We start from the raw sequence: 8298 nt of genomic DNA, 5'->3' as shown, positions 1-8298 counted from the left end.
TTTGCATATAAGGGAACGAGCGGTGTGCGGTCTTTGACAAAGTGACTATTTCTCAATGTGCGGAGTGGGGACCGCTCAAAGTCAAAGCGCCGCGGCCGCCCCTCTGCCACCTCCCTGGGAGCAGACTCATCGAGCGCGAGGGTCCCCACTCCGCCTGCCCAGGCCGCGGGGCCGACAGGCTGGCTGGCTGCCCGGGCAGACCCCGCTCTCCGAGCGGCCGGGCCCAACGTTCAAGAGGTGTACGAAGCCACCTTGGGGGGCTGCGGTGGCCCCCCTGAGAGGGCTGATAACCCCGTCCTAGCTGCCTGCGCGGGCAGGCGGGACCCCCAAGAGGCCGGGCACAGCCCGAGGCAGCCACTGCTGAAGCCCAGGGCAGTTGGCAGAGATGAGTCTTTGAGAAAAAATGACAAAGTGCAAACGCTCCAGGCGCCGGCCAGGGGGGCGGACCCGGCTGGCCGGGCCGGCGGGAGCTGCGGCTGCCGGGGAAGAGCCGAGTGTCGATGCATGTCGTGAGAACCGGTATGAGGGTAATCCTGGTCGCTCCGGGCCGAGGCACGGTTCCAGTAGGGCGGAAGGAGCGTGCCCGTTTTCCCTGATAGCGCCGACGGCGGTAAATTAAGGCCTCGCAAAACGTCAGGACGAACACCTTTTTTGCATATAAGGGAACGAGCGGTGTGCGGTCTTTGACAAAGTGACTATTTCTCAATGTGCTGAGAAGGGAGTGGGGACCGCTCAAAGTCAAAGCACCGCGGCCGCCCCTCTGCCGCCTCCCTGGGAGCAGAGACATCGAGCGCGAGTGTCCCCACTCCGCCAGCGCGGGCCGTGGGGCCGACAGGCTGGCTGGCTGCCCGGGCAGACCCCGCTCTCCGAGCGGCCGGGCCCCAACGTTCGAGAGGTGTACGAAGCCACCTTGGGGGGCTGCGGAGGCCCCCCCCTGAGAGCGCCTCCAAGCCCTTGCTGAGAGCCCTGTCCTAGCTGCCTGCGCGGGCAGGCGGGACCCCCCAGTAGGCCGGGCACAGCCCGCGGCAGCCACTGCTGAAGCCCACGGCAGTTGGCAGAGATGGGTCTTTGAGAAAAATGACAAAGTCCAAACGCTCCAAGCGCCGGCCAGGGTGGCGTACCCGGCTGGCCGGGCCGGCGGGAGCCGCGGCTGCCGGGGCTGAGCCGAGTGTCGATGCATGTCCTGAGAACCGGGAAGGGGGCAAACCAGTAGCTCCAGGCCGGGCCGGAGTTCCAGGAGGTCGGCCTGACTCTGGAGGTTTTCCCCCTGGCTTTTCCTCATAAGCCAAAATGGGGGAAGTCAAAAAAGCACCCCCAGCAGATGTATGCAGAGGGGCTGGCGGGTGACGGGGAGCGGGCTGTTGGCAGCAGTGTGCTGGCTGCGGAGGTGTGCATGGGCGTCTGCGGAGGGCCCCCTGAGTGCACCTGCCAGTGGTGGCTCAACACCCTGGCTGAGCCTCCGATGTGCCCGGGCAGGACCCCAGGAGGCCGGGCACAGAACGCCGGCTGCCCCCCTTGCCGTTTGACGAAGCTTGCGCGGTCAGAAAAGTTTCAAAGTCCCAACGGGGAGAGAGCGTTGACGGCGAGGGGGCGCTGGCTGCTCCAGGGGCCGGGAGGGAGGCCCTGGAGGTGGGCCTGGGGGTGTGGAGGGGCCCCCTGAGAGCACCAACCAGCAGTTGCTCAAGACCCTGCCTGAGCCTCCGGTGTGGCAGGGCAGGACACCCATTGGCGGGGAACAGCAGGTGGCAGCCCCTACTGAAGTCCTTGGCAGCTGGCAGAGATGAGTCTTTGAGAAAAAACGACAAAGTCCAAATGCTCCAGGCGCCGGCCAGGGTGGCGGACCCGGCTGGCCGGGCCGACGGGAGCTGCGGCGGCTGGGGAAGAGCCGAGTATCGATGCATGTCCTGAGAACCGGGAAGGGGGCAAACCAGTAGCTCAAGGCCGAGCTGGAGTTCCAGGAGGTCGGCCTGACTCTGGAGGTTTTCCCCCTGGCTTTTCCCCATAGGCCAAAATGGGGGAAGTCAAAAAAGCACCCCCGGCAGATGTATGCAGAGGGGCTGGATGGTGACGGGGAGCGGGCTGTTGGCAGCAGTGTGCTGGCTGCAGTGGGCCCCCGAGGTGCACCTACCAGCAGTTGCTCAAGACCACACCTGAGCCTCCGGTGTTGCAGGTCAGGACACCCATTGGCGGGGAACAGCAGGTGGCAGCCCCTGCTGAAGTCGTTGGCAGAGATGAGTCTTTGAGAAAAAAACGACAAAGTCCAAACGCTCCAGGCGCCGGTCCGGGGGGCGGACCCGGCTGGCCGGGCCGAGGGGAGCTGCGGCGGCTGGGGAAGAGCCGAGTGTCGATGCATGTCCTGAGAACCTGGAAGGGGGCAAACCAGTAGCTCCAGGCCGAGCTGGGGTTCCAGGAGGTCGGCATGACTCTGGAGTTTCCCCCCTTGGCTTTTCCCCATAGGCCAAAACGGGGGAAGTCAAAAAAGCACCCCCAGCAGATGTATGCAGATGGGCTGGCTGGTGATGGAGAGCGGGCTGTTGGCAGCCGTGTGCTGGCTGCAGAGGGCCCCCGAGGTGCTGCACCTACCAGTAGTTGCTCAAGACCCCGACTGACCCTCCGGTGTTGCAGGGCAGGACACCCAGGAGGCGGGGAACAGCCGTGGCAGCCCCTGCTGAATCCCACGGCAGTTGGCAGAGATGAGTCTTTGAGGAAAAATGACAAAGTGCAAACGCTCCAGGCGCCGGCCAGGGGGGCGTACCCGGCTGGCCGGGCCGGCGGGAGCTGCGGCTGCCGGGGCTGAGCCGAGTACCCATGCATGTCGTGAGAACCGGTATGAGGGTAAACCTGGTCGCTCGGGGCCGAGCCACGGTTCCGGGAAGGCGGAAGGAGCGGGCCTGTTTGCCCTGATAGCGCCGACGGCGGTAAATTAAGGCCTCGCAAAACGTCAGGACGAACACCTTTTTTGCATATAAGGGAACGAGCGGTGTGCGGCCTTTGACAAAGTGACTATTTCTCAATGTGCTGAGAAGGGAGTGGGGACCGCTCAAAGTCAAAGCACCGCGTCCGCCCCTCTGCCACCTCCCTGGGAGCAGAGTCATCGAGCGCGAGTGTCCCCACTCCGCCTGTCCAGGCCGCGGGGCCGACAGGCTGGCTGGCTGCCCGGGCAGACCCCGCTCTCACCGAGCGGCCGGGCCCAACGTTCAAGAGGTGTACGAAGCCACCTTGGGGGGCTGCGGAGGCCCCCCTGAGAGGGCTGATAACCCCGTCCTAGCTGCCTGCGCGGGCAGGCGGGACCCCCAAGAGGCCGGGCACAGCCCGAGGCAGCCCCTGCTGAAGTCCACGGCAGTTGGCAGAGACGAGTCTTGGAGGAAAAATGACAAAGTCCAGACGCTCCAGGCGCTGGCCAGGGGTGCGGACCCGGCTGGCCGGGCCGGCGGGAGCTGCGGCTGCCGGGGCTGAACCGAGTGTCGGCGCATGTCGTGAGAACCGGTATGAGGGTAATAATGGTCGCTCCAGGCCGAGGCACAGTTCCAGGAGGGCGGAAGGAGCGGGCCTGTTTCCCCTGATAGCCCCGACGGCGGTAAATTAAGGCCTCGCAAAACGTCAGGACGAACACCTTTTTTGCATATAAGGGAACGAGCGGTGTGCCGTCTTTGACAAAGTGACAGTATTTCTCAGAGTGCTGAGGAGTGGGGACCGCTGAAAGTCAAAGCACCGCGGCCGCCCCTCTGCCACCTCCCTGGGAGCAGAGTCATCGAGCGCAAGAGTCCCCACTCCGCCTGTGCAGGCCGCGGGGCCGACAGGCTGGCTGGCTGGCTGGCTGGCTGGCTGGCTGCCCGGGCGACCCCCCTCCGAGATGCCGGGCTGAGGCGTAGGCAGCCGCCTCCATCACCACCACCCAAGGCGAGAGAGTGGGTCAACGGGAGAGCCGTCGCGGGCGGGGGACCCTCGCCGTGCCCATGTCCGGGGAAGGACCACAAGGGCCCTGCTCCCCGGCGCCCCGGCGAGCGGGTTCACCCTCGGCGCGTACGGCTCTCGAGGATGGGGAAGGGACGCGCGGAGGCGTCCCTTCCGTCCCCAGCGGAAGAAGGCGAGCGGCTCTGCGTGTCGGGACACCCCGCGGAGCCCCCTGCGGGGGGAGTGCTCCGGGGGAGAAGCGTGGCGCAGGGGGTGCAGCCCTTTCCCGGGCGTCGTGCGTCGGTGGGGCCGACGCCGAGAGAGAACGATCCGAGCTCTCCCGCCTCAGGGCGGCCGAGAGCGGGGCACGGGCCCCACGTTTGGTGACGGTTTTCCCGAAAGCGAAGGACCCCCCGCCTGTCCCCTCGGGCTCCGGCCGAGGCGGGGGCGGTCCAGGGCGGCGGGGATAGGGAACGGCGGCCCGCGGACGACGCGCTTTATCCCCAGAAGGAGCGAGGCATGAGGGGGTGTTCCACCCCCGCCGGCCGGTCTCGCTCCTTCTCCGGGCTACCCCTCGGCGGAGTAAAGACCCCCGGGTCAACGCTCCCGCGTCCGGGCGCCGGCGCGCGTCCCCTTCCCGCGGGGGGTGGATCCCTTCCACCCCCGGCCGTCCGAGGCCCGTGCGCCTCGGGCGGCCTCCCTTCCGAGAGAGGGAGAGAGAGACGGAGGACGGTGGTCCGCGACGGCGCGAGGCGTCCGTGTTGTGTTCCCCACGGCGGCTACCCGGTCGATCCCGCCCGCCGGTAGCCTTGGCTTGCCCCCGCTCCGCCTGTCCAGGCCGCGGGGCCGACGGGCTGTCTGCCCGGGTAGACCCCGCTCTCAGCGAGCGGCCGGGCGGCCACGTTCAAGAGGTGTACGAAGCCACCTCGGGGTGGAGCCCTTCCACCCCCGGCCGTCCGAGGCCCGTGCGCCTCGGGCGGCCTCCCTTCCGAGAGAGGGAGAGAGACGGAGGACGGTGGTCCGCGACGGCGCGAGGCGTCCAAGTTGTGTTCCCCACGGCGGCTACCCGGTCGATCCCGCCCGCCGGTAGCCTTGGCTTGTCCCCACTCCGCCTGTCCAGGCCGCGGGGCCAACAGGCTGTCCGCCCGGGTAGACCCCGCTCTCCGAGCGGCCGGGCGCCACGTTCAAGAGGTGTACGAAGCCACCTTGGGGGGGGCTGCGGTGCCCCCCGCCCTGAGAGTGCCTCCCAGGCCGAGGGAGCCCGGCGGTCGAGTGTCGTAGGAAAGCGCGTGCCACGGCTGTGTCGGTCACAGGGGCCAGAGGTAGTTTGGGCAACGGCTTAGATCCGTATGAAGCTCATCCTTTCCGGCCTGTTCTGGCGGCGGCTAGGCGCGCGCGCGCGAATGGCACGACGCCCCTGGTTCCAGCGAGGCGACGGCGCCCCGCACCCCACTCTCTGGGCCGAGCAGAGCCCCCGAGCGCAAGGTTCCCCGCTCCGCCTGTCCAGGCCGCGGGGCCAGCAGGCTGTCTGCCCGGGTAGACCCCGCTCTCCGAGCGGCCGGGCCCCAACGTTCAAGAGGTGTACGAAGCCACCTTGAGGTGGAGCCCTTCCACCCCTGGCCGTCCGAGGCCCGCCGGTAGCCTTGGCTTGTCCCCACTCCGCCTGTCCAGGCCGCGGGGCCGACAGGCTGTCTGCCCGGGTAGACCCCGCTCTCCGAGCGGCCGGGCCCCAACGTTCAAGAGGTGTACGAAGCCACCTTGAGGTGGAGCCCTTCCACCCCTGGCCGTCCGAGGCCCGCCGGTAGCCTTGGCTTGTCCCCACTCCGCCTGTCCAGGCCGCGGGGCCGACAGGCTGTCTGCCCGGGTAGACCCCGCTCTCCGAGCGGCCGGGCCCCAACGTTCAAGAGGTGTACGAAGCCACCTTGGGGGGCTGCGGTGCCCCCCGCCCCGAGAGTGCCTCCCAGGCCGAGGGGAGCCAGGTGGTCGAGTGTCGTAGGAAAGCGCGTGCGCGGCTGTGACGGTCACACGGGCCAGAGTTAGCTTGGGCAACGGCTTAGATCCGTATGCAGCTCAACCTTCCCGGCCTGTTCTGGCGGCGGCTAGGCGCGCGCGAACGTCACGACGCCCCAGGTTCCAGCGAGGCGACGGCGCCCCGCACCCCGCTCTCCGGGCCGTGCAGAGCGGCCGCTCTCGCTCCTTGGAGCAGAGCCCCCGAGCGCAAGAGTCCCCGCTCCGCCTGTCCAGGCCGCGGGGCCGACAGCCTGTCTGCCCGGGTCGACCCCGCTCTCCGAGCGGCCGGGCCCCAACGTTCAAGAGGTGTACGAAGCCACCTTAAGGGGGCTGCGGTGCCCCCCGCCCCGAGAGTGCCTCCCAGGCCGAGGGGAGCCTGGCGGTCGAGTATCGTAGGAAAGCGCGTGCGCGGCTGTGTCGGTCACACGGGCCAGAGTTAGTTTGGGCAACGGCTTAGATCCGTATGCAGCTCAACCTTTCCGGCCTGTTCTGGCGGCGGCTAGGCGTGCGCGCACGGCACGACGCCCCTGGCTCCAGCGATGCGACGGCGCCCCGCACCCCACTCTCCGGGCCGAGCAGAGTGGCCGCTCTCGCTCCTTGGAGCAGAGCCCCCGAGCGCAAGTGTCCCCGCTCCGCCTGTCCAGGCCGCGGGGCCGACGGGCTGTCTGCCCGGGTAGACCCCGCTCTCCGAGCGGCCGGGCCCCAACGTTCAAGAGGTGTACGAAGCCACCTCGGGGGGCTGCGGTGCCCCCCGCCCCGAGAGTGCCTCCCAGGCCGAGGGGAGCCAGGCGGTCGAGTGTCGTAGGAAAGCGCGTGCGCGGCTGTGTCGGTCACACGAGCCAGAGTTAGTTTGGGCAACGGCTTAGATCCGTATGCAGCTCAACCTTTCCGGCCTGTCCTGGCGGCGGCTAGGCGCGTGCGAACGTCACAACGCCCCTGGTTCCAGCGAGGCGACGGCGCCCCGCACCCAACTCTCCGGGCCGAGCAGAGCCCCCGAGCGCAAGAGTACCCGCTCCGCCTGCCCAGGCCGCGGGGCCGACAGGCTGTCTGCCCGGGTAGACCCAGCTCTCCGAGCGGCCGGGCGCCACGTTCAAGAGGTGTACGAAGCCACCTAAAGGGGGCTGCGGTGGCCCCCTGCCCCGAGAGTGCCTCCCAGGCCGAGGGAGCCCGGCGGTCGAGTGTCGTAGGAAAGCGCGCGCGCGGCTGTGTCACACGGGCCAGAGTTAGTTTGGGCAACGGCTTAGATCCGTATGCAGCTCAACCTTTCCGGCCTGTTCTGGCGGCGGCTAGGCGCGCGCGAACGTCACGACGCCCCTGGTTCCAGCGAGGCGACGGCGCCCCGCACCCCGCTCTCCGGGCCGTGCAGAGCGGCCGCTCTCGCTCCTTGGAGCAGAGCCCCCGAGCGCAAGAGTCCCCGCTCCGCCTGTCCAGGCCGCGGGGCCGACAGGCTGTCTGCCCGGGTAGACCCCGCTCTCCGAGCGGCCGGGCCCCAACGTTCAAGAGGTGTACGAAGCCACCTTAAGGGGGCTGCGGTGGCCCCCTGCCCCGAGAGTGCCTCCCAGGCCGAGGGAGCCCGGCGGTCGAGTGTCGTAGGAAAGCGCGCGCGCGGCTGTGTCACACGGGCCAGAGTTAGTTTGGGCAACGGCTTAGATCCGTATGCAGCTCAACCTTTCCGGCCTGTCCTGGCGGCGGCTAGGCGCGTGCGAACGTCACAACGCCCCTGGTTCCAGCGAGGCGACGGCGCCCCGCACCCAACTCTCCGGGCCGAGCAGAGCCCCCGAGCGCAAGAGTACCCGCTCCGCCTGCCCAGGCCGCGGGGCCGACAGGCTGTCTGCCCGGGTAGACCCCGCTCTCCGAGCGGCCGGGCCCCAACATTCAAGAGGTGTACGAAGCCACCTTGGGGGGCTGCGGAGGCCCCCCCCTGAGAGCGCCTCACAGGCTTTGCTGATAACCCTGTCCTAGCTGCCTGCGCGGGCAGGCGGGACCCCCAGGAGGCCGCGCACAGCCCGCGGCAGCCGCCGCTGAAGTCCACAGCAGTTGGCAGAGAGGAGTCTTGGAGAAAAAAAACGACAAAGTGCAAACGCTCCAGGCGCCGACCAGGGGTGCGTACCCGGCTGGCCGGGCCGGCGGGAGCTGCGGCTGCTGGAGTTGCACCGAGTGTCGATGCATGTCGTGAGAACCGGTATGAGGTTGAACCTGGGCCCTCGGGGCCGAGGCGCGGTTCCAGGGAGACGGAAGGAGCGGGCGTGTTTCCCCTGATAGCGCCGACGACGGTAAAATAAGGCCTCGCAAAACGTCAGGACGAACACCTTTTTTGCATATAAGGGAACGAGCGGTGTGCGGTCTCTGACCAAGTGAGCATTTCTCAAACTCGAAGCACCCGCGGCGGCCTCC

Source organism: Eleutherodactylus coqui, unplaced genomic scaffold (genome assembly GCF_035609145.1).
Source record: "Eleutherodactylus coqui strain aEleCoq1 unplaced genomic scaffold, aEleCoq1.hap1 HAP1_SCAFFOLD_884, whole genome shotgun sequence".
NCBI classification, from domain to species: Eukaryota; Metazoa; Chordata; class Amphibia; order Anura; family Eleutherodactylidae; genus Eleutherodactylus; species Eleutherodactylus coqui.
The sequence above is the reverse complement of the archived record's forward strand: the minus strand, read 5'-3'. Positions refer to the sequence as shown.